General features: G+C 41.3%; 1 protein-coding gene across 4 annotated transcripts in view; it reads left to right on the top strand.

Moving 5' to 3' along the window:
• The window catches only part of PSD3 (pleckstrin and Sec7 domain containing 3), a 682,522-nt gene that overhangs the window by 7,153 nt on the left and 655,746 nt on the right, over window positions 1-19,623 (top strand). For all 4 annotated transcript variants that reach the window (XM_074384015.1, XM_074384005.1, XM_074384009.1 and 1 more), the window contains exon 2: window positions 987-1,050. The gene's annotated coding sequence lies outside the window, so the exon portion shown is untranslated. The remainder of the gene's footprint in view (window positions 1-986; window positions 1,051-19,623) is intronic.

The raw sequence follows: 19,623 nt of genomic DNA, 5'->3' as shown, positions 1-19,623 counted from the left end.
GGGGAAGAGAGGAGGAGAGGAGGAGACCAGTGTCTGTAATTCTAGCCAATATTTTATGTGGCCAGTGGGCAAAACTGTTCCCGGGTCAAGCAGGAGGATTTTCCCCAGTTGTAAGATATCGTTCAATATTGATTATCGAAATAAGCACTGTAAGATTGTTTGCTTATATCAACATAGAGGAAGCCAGAAAACAAAAATATCCATTTTGATACAAAATTTTTAAAGATGAACGTTGTTAGAATATGTTTGCATCTCTAAAATAGGAGGCAGAAAATAAACAGTGCTGGGAAGAAAGGACAGAGGATAATAATAAAATGAGACCTTTTGACCTTGTTTATAGACATGAAATAATTAGGGCCAAGATGGCTTTTCTGTTGCAACGTTCTCATCTCGTATTTTGACTTGAATGACTGTGAAAATAAACTGCGAGTTTCTGTACCATATGTAATTGGTGTGACATCTGAGGCTCCATCACAGGCCACTGTTTCTCTAACTTTAGCTAACCAGTGCACTTCCTGTAGCATGCTTTGGATCAACTGTCAGAGCCAGAGTCCCAATTACCCTCTGGCACCTTTTCGAATCCTCTCCCCCTTCTCTTTCTCTCTGACTCGCAGAAGTGTCCCTTCCTGCACTTATATAATTCCTGCACTGAAAAAGCTTATTCTCTTGCCAAATATATATAAGCAGAGAGCTAATAGGGTTAGCTATACCCATTGGAAGAAATTTAAATCATCTTGCAACTGACAATTTGATTCCTCATTTGCTTGATTACATGTACATTTTACACCTTTTCCTTAACAAGGGAGCCAAGATCGTGTGTTTTTCATCCATGGCTTGAAGTCTAGGAGAGAAGGAGAATGAGGAAGAAAATAATTTGAAGATTTTTACATAGAGAAGGGATTGAAATTTTCACTGGAATGGAATAATTGGAGTAAACAAAGTCAATCATGCCAGGCAGCTTAACTGAAAGCATTTTATATTTTAAGTTTCAGACATAACCTCTCAAAACCAAAGTGGAACCTCTTCAAGGAGCTGGCAGATGCAAGCCTGGTAAGTCACTGCTTAGGATTTAAACTTTGATCTGAAGCAGAATACTAGCAAGAATGTATTTTAGGATGAAGTGTTTGGGTCCTTCAAAATTCTGTCTTTGTTATATCCATAACTGTGCAAAGATAGGAATTCTTGCATAATAGCAGAGGTCATTTGGGGTATTTTGCTTGGTAGCTTTGGGGCATGTTTTCCTTTGGAGGAAGGAGAATCAAGAAAATATTTTTTGTTTCACCATCTAAACTTCCTCTAGCATAAAATCGAATGACCAGTGGCATGGTATTTGAGGACTTAGGCAGGTTAATGACCTGTGAATTATGATTTTCTTTCAATATATCCTGAAATATTTGCTGATTGGATACACAGTTTTCATAAACTGAAGGATTTTTTTTGAAAATAGAAAACTCAAGTCTATCTTGATTCAGGAGATCTAGTTCTATTCTAATAAAATGGAATAGACACTTTGCTTTTTGCCCTTCATTTAATGTCTCATGGTTATAGAATGGAATCATGGCAAAAGCATTTAATTAATGACAAATGCATTTCAAAGAAAACTGTGACCAGTAAAAATATTAAAGTAAGATGCCATGTTTCCAAAGAAAGGCTGGACATTGAAACTTCAAAAGACAGAGTTAAAAAAAAAATACCTTTTACCTTCCACTTATCTGTAAAAGTCTTCTTGGTTTTCATAATCAAATCCACTAATTAGATCTATACAGATCTTTTCCCTCAAGTAAATAGGGAAATACCTGAATGTAAAAAACACTGCAGTTCATTAAATGTCAAAGAGAGACTTGTTAACCAAACATATTAGATAACCAATTTCATGCAGAGCAGCTGCTAACAGAAAATGTCAGTGTTCACTTTGAAGACAACTGATGACCCCACAGAATGTAAAAGTTTATAAATAATTAGAAAAAAAATTAGAAAGCTTGCAACCTCATATCATGCTATACATTCTTAAGCAGAATAAATCTTACAATTAGTGTCATTAATAACAATGACCAAGTATCTATGTGTTAGAAATTGTGTGGAATGTAGGCACAGTTTCAGCCTAATTCCATAATTACAATTCTGTTAATGGGCAGGATATAAGTTAGGAGTGAAATTTTAAAAATGAGTGTGGGCTGGCAAGGGTGGAGTTGAGGAGGTGGTAGGACTGTCTGGGGGAATATTTGATATACTTTTGTAGATATGAAAAGATAAATTTCTCATAACTCTTTCAGTCATGAGGATGTGATGTTTTGAGGCAGGTGCCTAGTAGTTTCAATTTTGCCAAGGATTGAGATGTGATTTTTTTTTCCCGTCTCTGTCCTGGGAATTTCATTTTCCTGATATGGGGAAGGGAATGGAGCCCTTCCACCCTCTTCTGGGTGTTCATCTTCTCTCCGAAGAGGAGAACATGAAATCCCCATGAAGGAATTCTGGCCAAGTCAAAGAAACTGTAAGATGACCTATCTTTGGATGGGTCTAAGAAAGCCTGTGAACTCCCTGTAATATTATGCAGACTCGCTAGCTGAGGAACCACTTCTTGCATCAGACTGTTGAAAGGAAAAGCACTGGCTCAAGGGAAGAAAAGTCTTTGAATTCAGACTGCCTTGGAAACCAGGGCTGCTTCGGCTCCAGAGCTTGCACCCTGTATCTCAGGTTATTCATGAACAGAACCTTTCTGCTTGTGCTTTGTAAAGGGTGTCTGTATTTGGAGACAGAGAGACTTCCTTCCCTTTGTAAACAAATATGGATCAGCCAGGGAGATTTAAGATTGTGGTAACTGGGATTAGTCTTACCCAAGCTGGCATTGGGAGTGTCTTGGCTATGGAGGAACTGAGGCTTTCTGGGGTGATTCTGAGTTGGATCTAAAAGGGGTAAGATGAAGACTCAAGTGGAGAATCAGAGCCCTGGAGCATTACAGTCATAGTGGGGAAGAGATGTGTGCAGAAAACCCAACGATCAAGGCAAGGAGGGAAGTTGGAAGCCTTGTAAAGTTAGTACTAAAAGAGTCAGAAGTAAAGTTGGTACTAAAAGAGTCAGAAACAAAATGGGGCAAATTGAACAGAAGGAATGGCCTTGAATAACTCTGACTTGGCTCTGCTAATAAAAAGTGTGCATTTCATATTGGGCGGGCTAAGCATAGCCGTGGTGGCCTAACAGTGCGGCACCAGATTGGGCAAGTCATTCTCCTGATACTGTGGCTGTGCAAATTTTGTCTAAAGTCTTTTTTCTTTTTTTGAGACAGAGGAGTCTCTCTATCCCCCAGGCTGGAGTGCAGTGGCACCATCTTGTCTCACCGCAACCTCCGCCTCCTGGGTTCAAACAATTCTCATGCCTCAGCCTCCCAAGTAGCTGGGATTACAGGCAAGTGCCACCAGGCTGAGCTAATTTTTGTATTTTTAGTAGAGATGAGGTTTCACCATGTTGGCCAGGCTGGTCTCAAACTCCTGACCTCAGGTGATCCATGCACCTCAGCCTCCCAAAGTGTTGGGATTACAGGTGTGAACCACCATGCTCGGCCTAAAATCTTGTATTGTAGGCTAAAAGCAATCTATGAAATCTTCTATTCCAACTCCCTCATTTCATATACATGGAGAGTGAAGCCCAGGTATTAATTCAAGATTTAATAAATAATAAGGGACAGAGCCAGACCAGATTCTGTCTCTTTCTCCCTATCCATTGAGTAGTCAGCTTTGCCACCAGTATCCACCTTGAAACCTTCATGCCCAACCTCACTGAATCTTTTATCCTTAACTGAAATCTGCATCTCCTTTGAGGGCTCTGCTTCTCCTGCACCTCTCTCACGTTGCGGGTGGGGAAGATGTCCTCTGTTGCCCTTATTACTCCTTGCACACTTTCTCCCTTACCCTAAAATCTCCCAGTTTTGAAGTCCATGCCATCAGACTGCTTTAAATACCATGCCTTCAGACTGATGTCACCCACTACCTCTTGTTGCTGAAGTCATCAATCTGGGTCAAGTGCGTTGTAAGGTGTAAAATTTCAAGTGCCACCTTGACGTCTCTGAGTCTCACAGCGCCCCAGAGGCTTGACCATGAATTACCCTGCTTTCACCAGATATACCCCTCCCTCAGTGGGAAAGGTTCCCCATCCATCTGGTTCCTCTACCAGCCAGACAGCTGCACTCCTCCTGTTCAATCTTAACAAGTTTCATTTGCCTGCTAGCCTGTGAAATTATTCAAATAAGCCAGTTATGTCCTCCCATGAGAATGAAAGGGCCCCTCATCCTTTTGTTCCTACAAAGCCTGCCTCCCACAGTCTCTGCTGGTTCACTCAATTCCTGAGTGCAACCTCTGTGTGGTCCTGTTCTGGAAGGCACGCCGTGCCCAGGGCCGTGAGTATATGTGACTAATAAGCTGCAGTCAATCCCATCTGTCCAATGCTGAGTATCTTGTGTTCAGCCACCTCATACTATTTAAGGCAGGAAAGCCCTCTTTCATCAATGGAGTGAATAGGAAGTTATTGGAACAGTCAAGCTCCCCCATTTTTTGATCACTTTTGGCTCCTGAATCACTATCACTGTTTTTAACACTTTGCCCACATTAATTCTTATTGATGTCAATATGTGCATACGCAATTCTTGCAGTATCCTGCTTTGTCAGTATCTTTAGTTATTGGTCTTGTCCTCAGCCCTATCTCAAGTGTTCACTTCCATATTGTTACCAACAACTCCAGAACTTCATGCATCTCACCCATCCCATTCTTTAACCTCCATTTCTTATCTTTCCAGTTCACTCCTAGCACTTTCATCTCAAAATGAAGACCCTCACATGGGACCTCCATTCCATTGATTTTATAACCTATTCTTTTTTAAAAATTTTTTTATTTTATTGCATTTTAGGTTTGGGGGTACATGTGAAGAACATGCAAGATTGTCGCATAGGTACACAGGTGGCAGTGTGATGTGCTGCCTTCCTCCCCATCACCTATATCTGGCATTTCTCCCCATGCTGTCTCTCCCCAACTCCCCACCCCCCACTGTCTCTCCCCATTTCCCCCCAACAGACCCCAGCGTGTAGTACTCCCCTCCCTGTGTCCATGTGTTCTCATTGTTCAACACCCGCCTATGAGTGAGAACATGTGGTGTTTGATTTTCTGCTCTTGTGTCACTTTGCTGAGAATGATGGTCTCCAGGTTATCACCTTTTCTTTTCTTTCTTCATTCCCATCTCGTCTTCCCTCCCACTTACCCAATTAAAATCCTTTGGCTAGTTGTCACAGTCCTTTGCATAAAGCTTCCTCCTTGCTGGCATATTCTTCTTTTTATTCATCTTAGTTATCATAACCATAATTCTGGTTAAACACCACCATCACTCTGCTCTCTTCCTGCATCTGTGCAGCTGAGCCTGGCTCACACATACTCACACTACATGGTCTCATTTTAAATTCATGACCACAATCCTCAAGCAGGCCTTTAATGGTGCCTGTCATTATTCTGTATGTCTCTAGTTCATGTATTCGCCTGCTCTTCTAGAGAACTATTTCACGCCTTTTCTTCTCTCTTAAAACCTACATTTTCTCCCTAAGTTGTGTCTCAGCTGATGGCTTTGTTTTCTACATCACTGGAAAACTGCGACCATTAGAGGAGACCTTCTGAAATCCTTCTCCTCATCTAACCAGTAAGCATGTGAACCCACACTCCTTGCTCCGTGAGGTCCCCAGGCTTCTATCTAAGGCTAACACCTGTCCATGTGAAGTAGATCATGAGGCTGGATTATGTCACCCAAAGAGCGCATGTAAGTAGAAGACGAAGAGGTATAAAAACCAGGCCCTGGAGCCCCCATAGTAAAGAAGTCAGGGAAGAAAGAAGATCAACAACAACAGAGGCCGAGGCGGGTGGATCACGAGGTCAAGAGATCGAGACCATCCTGGTCAACATGGTGAAACCCCGTCTCTACTAAAAACACAAAACATTAGCTGGGCATGGTGGCGCGTGCCTGTAATCCCAGCTACTCAGGAGGCTGAGGCAGGAGAATTGCCTGAACCCAGGAGGCGGAGGTTGCGGTGAGCCGAGATTGCGCCATTGCACTCCAGCCTGGGTAACAAGAGCGAAACTCCGTCTCAAAAAAAAAAAAAAACAAGAAGCCTCCTCCTCGCTTGCATATTCTTGTCTTTATTTATCTCATTTATCAAAATCGTAAGTCTGGTTAAACACTACCATCACTCTACTCTGCTCCTTCGTCTGTGAAGATGAGCCTGGCTCACACATACTCACACTACACGGTCTCATTTTAAATTTCTGACCACAATCCTCAAGCAGGCCTTTAATACTGCCTGTCGTACGATATTTCCCTTCTTTTCTCCTTTCCATCAGAAAACAGTCTTTATTTCTCTGGTTTTGAGAAAATAACTCTTAATTGACCTTCTTTTTTTCCTCACCAGTTCTCTGATTTGCTTTACAGATTTCTCCAAAGATTTATTTTCTCCAGTCCTCATCCTATCTCTTAAAGTCTACTGCAATCAGACTTTTATTCATACCACTTCAACAAACCACTCTTGAAAATAGCAATAATAACCTTGGTATTACTAACACAGTAATCAACTCTCAGTCTTAACAGTTGGCAGCATTTTACCTAAGTGACCCCGGCATCCTCCTTGATACACTTTCTTCACTTTAAGTTTTCTGTACTCTTCTAGTTTTCCTTCTTTCTCGTTGGTTACTCTTTCTCGGTGTCCTTGGCTGTTTCCTCCCTGACTTTACTATGGGGTGCTCCAGGGCCTGGTTCTTATACCTCTTCTTCTGCTTGTATGCTCTGTCTTTGGGTGACATAATCCAACCTCATGTCTTTAGATGCCAGTTCTGTGTTGATAACTCTCAAATTTATACATCCAGCTGGAAACTTTACCTCAAACTTGAGACGATCATATCTAGCTACCTACCTGACATCTCACTTGGATGCTGTATTGCTTAGGATTCAATCAGAAGATCGGAACGACTGTGAGTGATAGGAAATGAGGAACTTATTGCAAGGATTAGAACTTATCTAGGTGTGGGGGGTACTAGAGAAGTTTATAAAAAGCTATTGGTCTGGCATCTTGTGGTGGATCTGAAGTTGTTGTGGGTCACCTGGACAGGTAGTTGAGAAGGATGATTGGACCTGAAGTGAAAGAAAGCAGGATAAACTGGAACACACAATGATAAATGACTGACTTGAACCACATCTGTCTTCCTCTGCATCTAACTACAACAACATGGATGACCTGTCAAAGGAGCTGGTGCCTCCACCAGTGGGCTGCAGGTACACCTGCCCCAGAAGTTGACAGAGCTAAAGGAGGCACTAAAGGGGTAGCTTAGGCCAGGAACAGTGGCTCGTGCCTGTAATCCCAGCACTTTGGGAGGCTGAGGGTGGAAGATAGCCCGTCTCTACTAAAAATACAAAATTAACCAGGCATAGTGGTGCACGTCTCTAATCCCAGCTACTTGGGAGGCTGAGGCAGGAGAATCACTGAAACCCAGGAAGCAGAGGTTGCAGTGAGCCAAGATCATGCCATTGCACTTAAACTTGGGCCAAAAGAGTGAAACTCTATCTCAAGAAAACTAAAAAATAAAAAAGTTGTAGCTTAAGGCAATGCAGGTTCAGCCACTGTCCTGTGGCCACAGGATGGGTCAGCACTTCAGCAGCAGAGTGTGCAAATTTCAGCCGAACTCCAAACTCACCTTCGGAGTGTGATGGCTGCTGCTTCACCTTCACCTTCCAAACTTCCTACGACTTTATTTTGTGGCCTACCTAACGTGGAGCAGTACAAGGAAGGAAATTCTGGAAAACAAGTTTGTATCGCAGCCACACTGACACAGTTCAATGTCAACGTAGATGTCTAACGGCCATCTCAAACTTCACATATCCAAAACTCCCCCTCCACATCTTCTCCCCCAGCCCATCTGCTCTATCGGTGGCATCCCCTTCCTTCCTTCCTTCCTCCCATAATCCTCACTGTCATCCTTGACTTTCCTTCTTCGATCTCACCCTACATTCCATCCTTCAGGAAGTCCAGACAGATTTCTGCTTTCAAAATTATCCAGAATCTGACGACTTGGTCCCAGCCACCATAATGTCCCACCCGAATTACTGCAACAACTGCCCGAGTAGCCTCCTGGCTTCTCCATAGGCCTCCTTCCTGGTATATTTTCAGCACAAAAGCCAGAGGGACCCTTTTAAAGTATAAGTTGGGTCACATGACTCTGCTGCACAAAACCCTCTGGGGGCTCCTTGTTTCACTCAGAGTAAAAACCAAAGTCCTGGTAATGAGTGGCTTATAAATACTTTTATCATCTATATTCTGTGCCATTATCTCTCTGAACCCCATCTCCTCCTAATCTTGTCCCTCTGTGTCCCTCAAACTCACTGGGCCCATTCCTACCTCAGAGCTTTCATAAGGCTGTTCTATCTGCCTGTAACTCCTTTCCTTAGCTGCTAACATAACTTTGTCCTTCACCTAATTCAGGTCTTTGATTAACTAGCACCTCAGTGAAACCTACTCTGACTACTCTATTTAAAATTACAATTTCCCCGTCCTTATTACTGCCCCAGCTAATCCTGTTTCCTAACTAGCTGCATATTTTTTTTCAGTAATAATTACTACATTTTAAGATACACTTTACCTGTTATTATGTTCATGTCTGCTTTCTCCAACTAGCAATGTAAGCCCAACAAGGGCAGGGGTTTTGAAGGTTTTGTTACATTGATGTGTTTTAGGTACCAGACCCTGGCAGAGTAGGTGTCCAATAAACACTTGGTATGAATTGAGTGTTACCAGTCTATGCCTTCCCACTAAGCTGGAGAAGGGTGATACTGAAAAAGTTATGTTGTACATTTCTTCATTTATTGGAAGCAACACTTTCTTTTTGATTCCAGGGAATTTCTATAAGGAAGGTAACCCTCTCCATTGTTTAAAGCCTGCAATCATAGCGTCTCTTCTTTTTACCTAACTACATTTTAGCTGCAAACTTTTCATTCTTTTTAATCACCCTGGGGGCATATATGTTTCATAAATATAAATCTAAGATTTCCTCAGCCTTCGAAGTGCTGTGTTCTGGATTCATTTAACCTAATTTACAGTTTCTATAGTTTCTAGCTTTTGAGAAAGGTTTTAAAGAAGGGAAAGGAAGTCATTTGCAGGAGAAATATGACACCATTTTCTGTCTCTGTAACAGAGAGGTTGGAGGAAAGAGAAAAACTGCAATTTAGTGGAACAAGACCTTCCTAGAAAGTGAGACAAGCAAGTGCTAATGATCCCTAGCAATAGTCACAAATTCCAAAAATGACATCTGATATGGTTGGGCTCTGTGTTCCCACCTAAACCTCATCTCAAATTGCAATCCCCATAATTTCCTGTGTCAACCTGGTGGGAGGTGATTGGATCATGGGGGTGGATTCCTCCTTGCTGTTCTTGTGCTAGTGAGTAAGTTCTCACAAGATCTGTTAGTTTGTTAGTGTTTGACAGTTCCTCTTTCACATGTTGTCTTGCCTGCCACCATATAAGACATGCCTGCTTCCCCTTCCAGCATGATAGTAAGTTTCCTGAGGTCTCCACAGCCATGCAAAACTGTGAGTCACTTAAATCTCTTTTTTTTTTTATAAATTACCATGTCTCTAGTAGTATCTTTATAGCAGTGTGAAAATGAACTAATATAGTAGCCTTCGTCAGTAGAAGGCAGAATGAGGACAGGCTTATTCAGGAGGGTTTGTAGCTGAAATCAAATGGCATTAAAGCCATTTAAATGTATTATATGACTATAACATGGTTTTTTGCATCACATTGTACTCTAGTGACTTATGTGTCTGTCCCCTTCATTAGACCAAATACCGCACCAGAGCTGGGGTGAAGTGATTTTCCTCTTACCCTTCCCAAACCTGGCCAAGTACTGATCCCTGGGGACAACTCAGCAAGGACCTACAGGGAGAATAGCAAATGAATAAACTATCTCCTTGATTAGAATGAAGCAAAATTATTCATTATCTTGTAACATGAGTCATTCAACTGGGACAAGGAAGGACTCTGGAAAGGAAAAGTAGCATTTTTTGATTGCCTATTGTGTTATTTATATAAACTAGCTTTCATGGTACCTTTTGCATGCCTGGTACTCTTCACATGGTGGCTATTTTTATTTTCTTATTTAATTTTTACTAACTTCAAGAGGTAGATGTTGTATCACCTTTTTGACAAGTAAGGAAACTTCGACTCAGAGAAAGGGTGTTTCTTTTAGGGCCACTTAACCAGGGAGCATCGGAGACAGGATTCAACCCCAAGGTCATTTACTTTCTCCAATCCTATTGCTCTTCTGTGGTCTCTAGAAGGGCTCATGGAGAGCACATGGCAGATGTGTGTGTGAATATGTGAAATACATATTACACGTACATGTAGGCAGTATCCACTATAGACATGGAAAGGAAATGCAAAAACTCATCTCTGATATCTTTTCCCCCCTTATAATCCAACTGCAAGGTCCTTTGCCTTACTTCTGAGCACCTGGTATCTCATTCTTTTCTGATGTCCTCACCCTCAGCAATCATTACTTTATTCAACTTCTCTAAGCTTCAATTGTCTCATCTAGAAAATGGAAATAATTATATTCCCCTCATAGATTCATTGCAAAGATTAAGTAAGAATAAAAGCTAATATTTATTGAGTGCTCGTTATATACCAGATGCTACTTCAAGCATTTATACGGACTAATATATTTAATTTTCACAACAACCCTGTGAGTAGCTATAATTACTGTCATGATGGTCACTTAATGAGTGAGGAAGCTGAATGCCAGAGATTAAGTGACTCTCCAAGCCATCTAGTCAACAGAGCAAAAACTCAAACCTGAGCAGTCTGGCTAAATGTCAATTTGTGCCAAACACGGTGGTCTCTACACCACACTGGTCTACCAAGAGGTCTCCAGTTCCTCACAGCATTATCATAAGGGTTAAATGACATGAAAAGTACCCACATATAATAGATTAATAGGTCTAATTTCCATCTAGAGATAACCAGTATTAATACGTTTATATAGAAACTTCTGTAAGTTTTTCTATACCTATATACAAATAAGTGAAAACAGATTATATTGTATGTTGTAGATCTTTTTACTTCCCAAAATACCATGAATGTTTTTCCATGTCAATATTCATCAACTACATGCATTTTCAGTAGGTTTCATATTGTCCCCAACGTGGCAAAAATTGGTTCTTTGGGGTAAAAAAACTTACATATTACAATGATTTGTGGCTCCTCCAAAGGTCCATCATATATAACAGGTATATATTTGTGGTCTTAAAATTTCATGGGAAAGAAGGGATTGATGTGTGACAATTAGGAAAAAAAGATTCTAAAAAGGCTTGGATATGGTTTGGCTGTGTCCCCACCCAAATTTACCTTGAATTGTAGCTCCCATAATTCCCGCATGTGATGGGAAGGACCTGGTAGAAGGTAATTGAATCATAGGGGTGGGTTTCTCCTGTGCTATTTCCTGATGTGAAAAAGTCTCACAAAATCTGATGGTTTTATAAAGGGCAGTTCCCTTGCACAAGCTCTCTTTGCCTGCCACCATGTACAATGTGACTTTGCTCCTCATTTGTCTTCCATCATGATTGTGAGGCCTCCCCCACCATGTGGAACTGTGAGTCAATTAAACCTCTTTTCTTTATACATTACGCACTCTCAGGTATGTTTTTATTAGCAGCATGAGAAAAGACTAATACAGGCTCTTTAGAGAGGCAACAATTTAAAAACTTTTGAAAAACACTGATCAACAACATAATTTTACATAACAGGACAGCATTCCTTTGGATGAATATACCATGATTTATTTATCTGGCATTCTGTTATTCAAAACTAAGAATGATTCCAATTTTTAGCAGTATTAACAATACTTCAATAAACATCCTTACAGTAAATATTTTGTGCATCTTTTCAAGTATTTCATTAAGAGCAATTGCCAAAAGAGGAATTAAAAGTTGAAGGATGTTTCAAGGCTTTTAATATATAGGCAGTCCTCCACTTCAGGCATTTTCCATAGAAATTTTCAATTCTAGTTATACCTATAGCTGGAGAAAAGAAAAAAACTTTTTTTATACAACCAAGGTTAATAAATTCACTACTAGTGTTATATTGTACTGTAAGTCATCACTGAAAACAACTGTTTCTCAAAATGCTTTTGTCTGGAATGTTCTGAAATATATCGTCACTTAAAACATTTCATTGTCAGTAAGAAGAACTTCCTTTCTCACATAACCTGATGGTGATATATTTGTGCATTTTCGTTATGTAACAAGAACCTTAAGTAAGCTGAACTCATAATGATTCAAGTTGAAAACAACTTGATTCTTTCCACCCACTATATCCTTCAAACTTACTGTTTCTTCCCAGAAACTTGCAGACTCAGATGAGTCCTATAACTTTTCCAGACCTTCTTATTTTTCAAGAACAGAAAGTATTCTAAAACTATTAGTTTCCAGGAAAGTCTTGTGTCAGTAATTGATTATCCAATCTAGTGAAGCAATCAAATCTGAAGCCTCATTCAAAGGGGAAGCTTCACCAAGATTTTGCCACTGCACTCCAGCCTGGGTAAAAAAGCCAGACTCTGACTCAAAAAAAAAAAAAAAAAAAAGGCGGGGGTTGGGGGGAAAGTGTCTCATGCTCCTGAGCCACTTTCATTTGGAAAGCTTATAGTGGGTGGCTTCCTCTTAGTAGGGCACCAGGATTTTTATTTACTCGGGTATGGTAAGATGCACAGATGCAGATATGACTGTCACACAGGAGGAAGTGTTTACTCACAGTTCCCCAGAGGCAGGAGGCAGGGCAGGCCATGCCAGGAAGCACCAGGGTTGGTCAGAAGGCAGAGGGAGCAAAGGGAATATGTGGGCAAGCACCTTTGTTCTAGTTTCTGTGGAATTGGGCAAGGCAGGTAAGCAGGCTTAGGTTGGCTGGTTTGAGCAATTTCTGAAGGCTCTGGGGTGATGAGGCCTGTCTCTATTTTTCTGGGTCCAGGTCCTGGCATGATTAGGGCAAGGGGATAGTGGCTCAGAGTGTGAACTTCTGATAGAGGAGGCAATGGGCTGACAGCTTTGGATTGGTTGGTTTGCACGTGAAAGGCATGTTTCCAGGTGAGTCATTTATTTTATTCTGTGTTTTGTGTTTTTTGAGACATAATCTGGCTCTGTCACTCAGGCAGGAGCGTAGCGGAGAGATCATGGCTGACTGTAACCTCAGCCTCCTGGGCTGAAGTGATCCTCTCACCTCAGCCCCTCAGGTAGCTGAGACTACAGGCTTGTGCCACCATGCCCAGCTAATTTTTTTTATTTTTTGTAGAGATGGGGTTTCATCATGTTGCCCAGGCTGGTCTCAAATCCCTTGGCCTCCCAAAGCACTGTGATTACAGGCATGAGCCACTGTGCCCAGCCTATTTACTATTTTTAGGAATTGGCTAACTCTGGAAGGGGCAGCGTCTCTACGGTCAGCAAGACACCTGGTGTCAAAGCATCAGAAATCTAGATGAATGCACTTCTGTTCTCTGTTCCCATCTTGCTCTCTTACTTGATCTCTGCCCAGACCCCAGATTCCCCCACCCTAGATAATTCATCACCTTGGCCTGGGGAAGGGGAGATGAGGCACAACACAGGTCCCGGCGGCCCAGCCCCACGCTCATCTGTGCGAGCGCTCTCTGAGTGCGGTGGATCCCCACAACTCACTCCTTTTCTGGGACACAAGGAGGCTTTTATGAGTTTTAAAAAAATCCCCTCTGGGTACCTCCAACTGAATTCCTGCCAAGTGAGGTAGATCTTGACTTTCCTGGCTGGCCAATTTCAACCTCTTTTAACCCTGAGTCCCTTTGACAAAAGTCTACCTCCAGTTCTTTCTGTGGGGGGAGTTAGTCTTGCCCTGGATGAAGGCCTTTGAAAGGCATCCTCCTTTGTCATTGGCCACGTCCAGCTGTGGGCGGACCCCTCGGCCCAAGGGAAGAATGTGCTCCTGAGCCCGCCACTGGTGGAAGGTACTGTACACCAAGGCACCATGTCAAGCTGACCTGCCCTTGCCAGTGCAGCCCAGCCCTTATGCTTGGGCCAAGCTCTCCACCTGGTTCTGATGCAGGGCAGGAGAGCCCCAAACTTGGGGCTTAGCTTGGGAGGCTTCACCCAGGAAAGAATGCAAGGGTGAGTCAGTGGTGTTAGACAGCAACTTTTATTGAAGCGGTGGTGCACAGCAGCAGCAGCGGCCCTGCTCCTTGCAAAGCAGAGCTGCCCCACGGACAGTGTCTCCAGAGCAGCAGCTCGGAGGTGGATCTGCAGTTATACTTATACCCCCTTTCAATTATATGCAAATTGAGGGATGGATTATGCAGAAATGGCTCCAAAAAGGGTGGTAACTTCCAAGTCATCAGGTTGTTGCCATGGAAAGGGATTGTAACTTTTAGGTGTTGCCATAGCAGTTGTAAACCGACATGGCATACTGGTGGGAATGTCTTAGGGAAAGGCACTTCTGTCTCCTCCCTGTTTTAGCTAGTTCTCAGTTTGGTCCACTGTCTGAGCCCCACCTCTGGAGTCAAATCCCACCTCCTGCCTCAGCTCTACTGCAGCCCCCTTCCCACTGTGATGGGGGTGAATATCCCCTCCCCCTCCCATGTGTGGGACAAAGGTAGGGAGTGGGGGGAAGCCCCCACACATCACAGCATGGTTCAAAGAAATCCTCACTCTCTCTTCCTTTGTGCATTCAGTCCTTTTACAACTCCAGTTGGCTAATGGGTTAAGCTTTGTAAAAGCTGCTTCTGGCTCTTACATGCCTTGTGTAGGTGCTCTTTGGAATTTGAGAGTCCCTGGAACCCCTTATTTCTCAGTCTTTGGAGCAAAACTGAGACAAAACAGGTGACATCCTGATATCCTGTGAAAATTAAAAATAATCACTAAAGAGAAAGGGAAACAAACATTAAATACGATGAAATGTGCTGAGACTCCTCAAGCTTTCAGACGAAAACCATGTTTACCATCCAAAAGGCAAGTCAAACATGAATCTTTCAGTAATCAAATAACAGCAGCAGTTATGCCTTATTGGCTCAATAATTCAACGCCACACTTATGCTCACAAGTCAGCTTATATACCTCTTCCGTATCAAAAGTATATAACTCAATATTTTGATTATTGGTTACTACTTTAATCAAGGTGAGAGTTTGGTGTTATTTTTAACATGATAGAATAATTGGAAATCATATCCAATGATGGTAATTTATACCTTGGCAATATCAAATTATAAAACTAGGGTTTTCAAAATGTATTTCAAGTCCCAATTTTCTTTAGATAAATTTGATTGGTCAGTGGTTCTTAAAAAGAGCATAGTTTTGACTCACAGAGTAATTTCCATCAAATGACTTCTTTGACGTATCCATTCAGAGCCAAGTTTACAACAGTGTTGGTGTTTCAAAGCCATCACTATCATGTAGTATTCCTCTTGGATTTTGTGGGAAGGAATTTGGAAATGGCTCAATGGAGTATTTCTGCCTCACCTTCGCTCTTGAGGTTGCAGTGTGATGGTGGCTGCTGTGGGATCAGTGGTGTGGAGATGCATGCAGCCATTGGTGAGGCATCTCTCTTGGTGTGGTCTCTCTTCATGGCTAGTTTCTGTTTTCTCTCAGCATGGCAGCCTCGACTTCTTACATAGTGGTTCAAAGCTTCAGAGGCTACGTCTTCTCAGTCTAAAGACTTGAGAGCTAAAGAGACAATTTATCTGCTCTCTACACGTGCAACCTACAGTAGGTAGGACAGCATAGGATAACTGCTATAGATGCTGCCTTTCCAAAAGGCAGTCTGCCAGGTGTAGTGGTTCATACTTGTAATCCAAGCACTTCGGAAGGCAGGAGGATCATTTGAGGCCAGGAGTTGGGGACCACCCTGGGCAACATAACAAGACCCCAATCTCTTCAGAAAATTTAAAAATTAGCCAGATGTGGTGGCATAGACACGTAGTCCCAGCTACGTAGGAGGCTGAGGTCTGCAGAAGTTTGTGCATTCAAAGGTCTCATTTTATTTTATAATGTTTCTATCTTTGTCCCAGTTGCTGTTTGTGCTAATAAAATTTGCCTAAAAACTCTGTGACTTTCTAATAAACCATAATGGGCTATTCAGTGTGGAAATGCAAAAAAGGTCCTGACATATATGAAAAGGAGCCTACCGTTGCTCAAAGTAAGGGAAAGACATGTTACAATTTAGTAAGAGGGCCTGTGGGAGATTCTAGACTTCTGATGATTTTCTATTTCTTCATCAGTGTGCTGTTTACACTGGTATGTTTGGTTTGTGAAGTTTCTATCTGTACCTATGTATGTGCTTTTCTATATGGATATTATGCCAGTAAGAAGTTAAAAAAAAAAAAACACTGCACTGAGATACCATATCCCTGCTTATCACATAGGCCGACATCCCAAAGTTAGATAATATATCCTCTAGAGGAGGCAGTGGGGAAACAGGAACTCACATATTTTGCTGGTGGATATGCAAATTGGCACATCCCCATACAGTGATATTTTACAATATCTAGCAAAATTAGGTATCCATTCATCCTTTGGCCCAGCAGCCCTACTTCTAGAAATCTCTCCCAGACACATGGGCAAAATTATAAAATGACCACATGCCCAATGCTACTCATTGCTAAAACTATTTGAAATAGCAAAGGTCTGTAAACAACCCAAATGTCTATCAATAGCAGTCTGATGACTGAGACTTGCACAAAAAGGGTTATTATATAGCCATAAGAGGAAAGAGAAAGGTACTATACATTACCATAGAATTCTCTCTCCTATATATTGCAAAGTTTAAAAATGTGAGCTATGAAATGGTGTTAAAAGAAGAAACAAGTGAAACTCAGATGAGTTCAAAATTAAACAAATGAAGAATAAATAAAACCAATAAAAAAATGGTTGCCAAAGGGAGGGGAGGGACCAGGATAGAGAGGACAAAGGTGAATCTTGTTTTATAATCCTCAGAAGTATGAAAACAGTGACCGCAACATTTGTTGTCCTAACTGGGACACTTCTGAGTGTGAAAAGGAGTGGTGTTTATAATTATTCCAGGACCGCAGGTGTAAACTGGACAGACCTGGGCCACTCAGGACCTGTGACTACCTAGGCTGGATGTTTTTAAGAAATTACTCATAATTTTGTTGGATGTAATATAGTTATAGGGGCATGATGGAGTTTTCACAGATGACATGACATCATGTGTGAAATGTGCTTTCAAACTCTGCTTCTCAAATTTGTGCATGAATCAGAATCACTTGGAGAACTCGTTAAAACACAGAGTACTGAGCCTCACCCCCAGAGGTTCTGATTCAGGAGGTCTGCAGTGGAAATGAGAATTTGCATTTTCAAAGGATCCCTGCTAATGTTGCTGTTTCTGAGTTTTAGACCGACCTTGGGTAGCGCTTTTTTAAAACACTGCACTTCAGCTCTATGAGTGTATGCCTCCATATAAAACTACATATATATACATACACACATAGACATACATGGACGCATATGGTCAGCTCTCGGTCTCCATCTCTGTGTGTATGTGTGCCCCTGTGTGTGTATTTAAATAGGGGAATAGCTGCAATGAGATTGGCAAGACATAGATCAATTTTGAACTTGAGTGGTGAATACAGTCAGCTCTCCATTTCTACAGGTTCTGCATCTGCAGATTCAACCAACGGCAGATGGAAAATATTCAGAAAAATTTAAAACTAAAAAATAATATAACAACAAAAATACTATAAATTAGAGTGTAAAAACAATTTACATTCTATTGGTGTTATAAGTAATCTAGGAGATGATTTAAGGAACACACATGTTCATAAGTTACATGCTAATACTACGCTATTTCATATGAGGGACTTGAGCATCCCTGGATTTTGGTATCCATGGACTGTCCCGGAGCCACTCCTCCCCTCACACTGGGGGGCGGCTGTATATGATATTATTTTACTATTCTTTTCACCTTTGTGTATATTTGAAATTCCAAAGTTTGTTTTGGTTTATTTTTTCAATTCAGGAGGTTGAGGTCCAACTCAAATGGGAGCTCATATATTCCCTTAATCCCTTTGGTTAGAACATAGTAAGTTTTATTTCCATAAGAATCACATTTATACTTCCACTGCAGTGAAAGCCAATAAAAATGAAACAAAAAAATTCACCCTAAATATTATTATCCACGAGCCACATTTTATGATTATGCATACACCATTATGACCCAATGTGATGAAAAACCTACAGAATGCAATCAGAGAGTGAATCTATATTTTAAAATAAATTTTGAAGTTTGAAAATGAATATAGAAAAGCCTTCCCCCTCCAACTTCTTCTTCTTCAATATAGAAGGAGCTCTTTTAATTGTTCCCCTGTACCACTGTGCCTCTGTTAGAACTTTCCTGACATTCTCTTCCCTATTCTGGGCAGTATTTCCGTTCCTAGAGAATTCTTCTTCCCTCCTCTCTTTGCTTTCAATTTTTTTTTTAAATGTTTAGAGACAAATTCTTGCTCTGTTGCCCAGGCTGGAGCTCAGTGGTGCAATTGTGGCTCACTGCAGCCTCAACCTCCTGGGCTCACGGGATCCTCCTGCCTCAGCTTCCCAAGTAGCTGGGATCACAGGTGTATAACCACCACACCTGACTAATTGAAAACAACATTTTTTTAGAGACATGGTCTCACTATGTTGCCCAAGCTGGTCTCAAATGCCTAGCCTCAAGGAATCCTCCTTCCCCAGGCTCCCAAGTGGTTGGAACTACAAGACTGCACGATTACATCTAGCTTTTAAAAAGTTTTATTTTGTAGAAAGAATATCGTTATGTAGCCCAGGGTGGAACTCCTGGCCTCAGGTGATCCTCCTGCCTTGGCCTCCCAAAGTGCTGGGATTATACGTGTGAGCCCTGCAGCCAGCCTCCTCCTCTTTTATTGATTCATCCCCTTTGTAGATGCTTTATCTTTTCCGCCATCCTCTCTGCCTTTCTAAATCTATATTTTATTACATTTGTGAGTCGAGTTTTACATTGTCTGTTCTTAGTTTATAAAGTGATTGGGGTATTTTATATTTTTTCTCTTGAAATTGAATTAATTTGAACTTATGTAAAGCTTTTAAATGGTCTTTTTAAACACCTGGATATGATCAGTAGATTTTTACAGAAAAAAATTACCCCCACCATCAACATGACAGACTGCATATTTGGGATTCTGTAAAGTTTCTTGTTTCTTACATGTAGTCCTGGAGATAGCTTGTAGTTTGCTGAAAATGTGAACTTTTGTACTAAACTGTGCAATTTCCACTTACGAACAGCTGCATTCCGCATTCCCCACATCCTGAAGGCTGTATAACCCAGCACAGTATGGTAAAACGTGGCACTATTTTACAATTATTACAGAAATTTATATTTTGTGACAGTTGCAAAAAAGTGGACCATGACTCAGAGTTTTTACTGGAGCCTTACTTTAGGGGAATTTATGAATAATAGGAACGAAGCAACGTTTTGACAGAATAAACCTCTACAGAAGTTTCTCAAATTTAGAGTTCAAAAGATCTGTTTAGGAAATGATAGCAAACATAAATTCCTCTACAATTGACAGCTCATG

This window comes from Saimiri boliviensis, chromosome 13 (assembly GCF_048565385.1).
Source record: "Saimiri boliviensis isolate mSaiBol1 chromosome 13, mSaiBol1.pri, whole genome shotgun sequence".
Classification (NCBI taxonomy): Eukaryota; Metazoa; Chordata; class Mammalia; order Primates; family Cebidae; genus Saimiri; species Saimiri boliviensis.
Note: the sequence above shows the minus strand (reverse complement) of the source record. Positions and strands in the feature narration are given on the sequence as shown.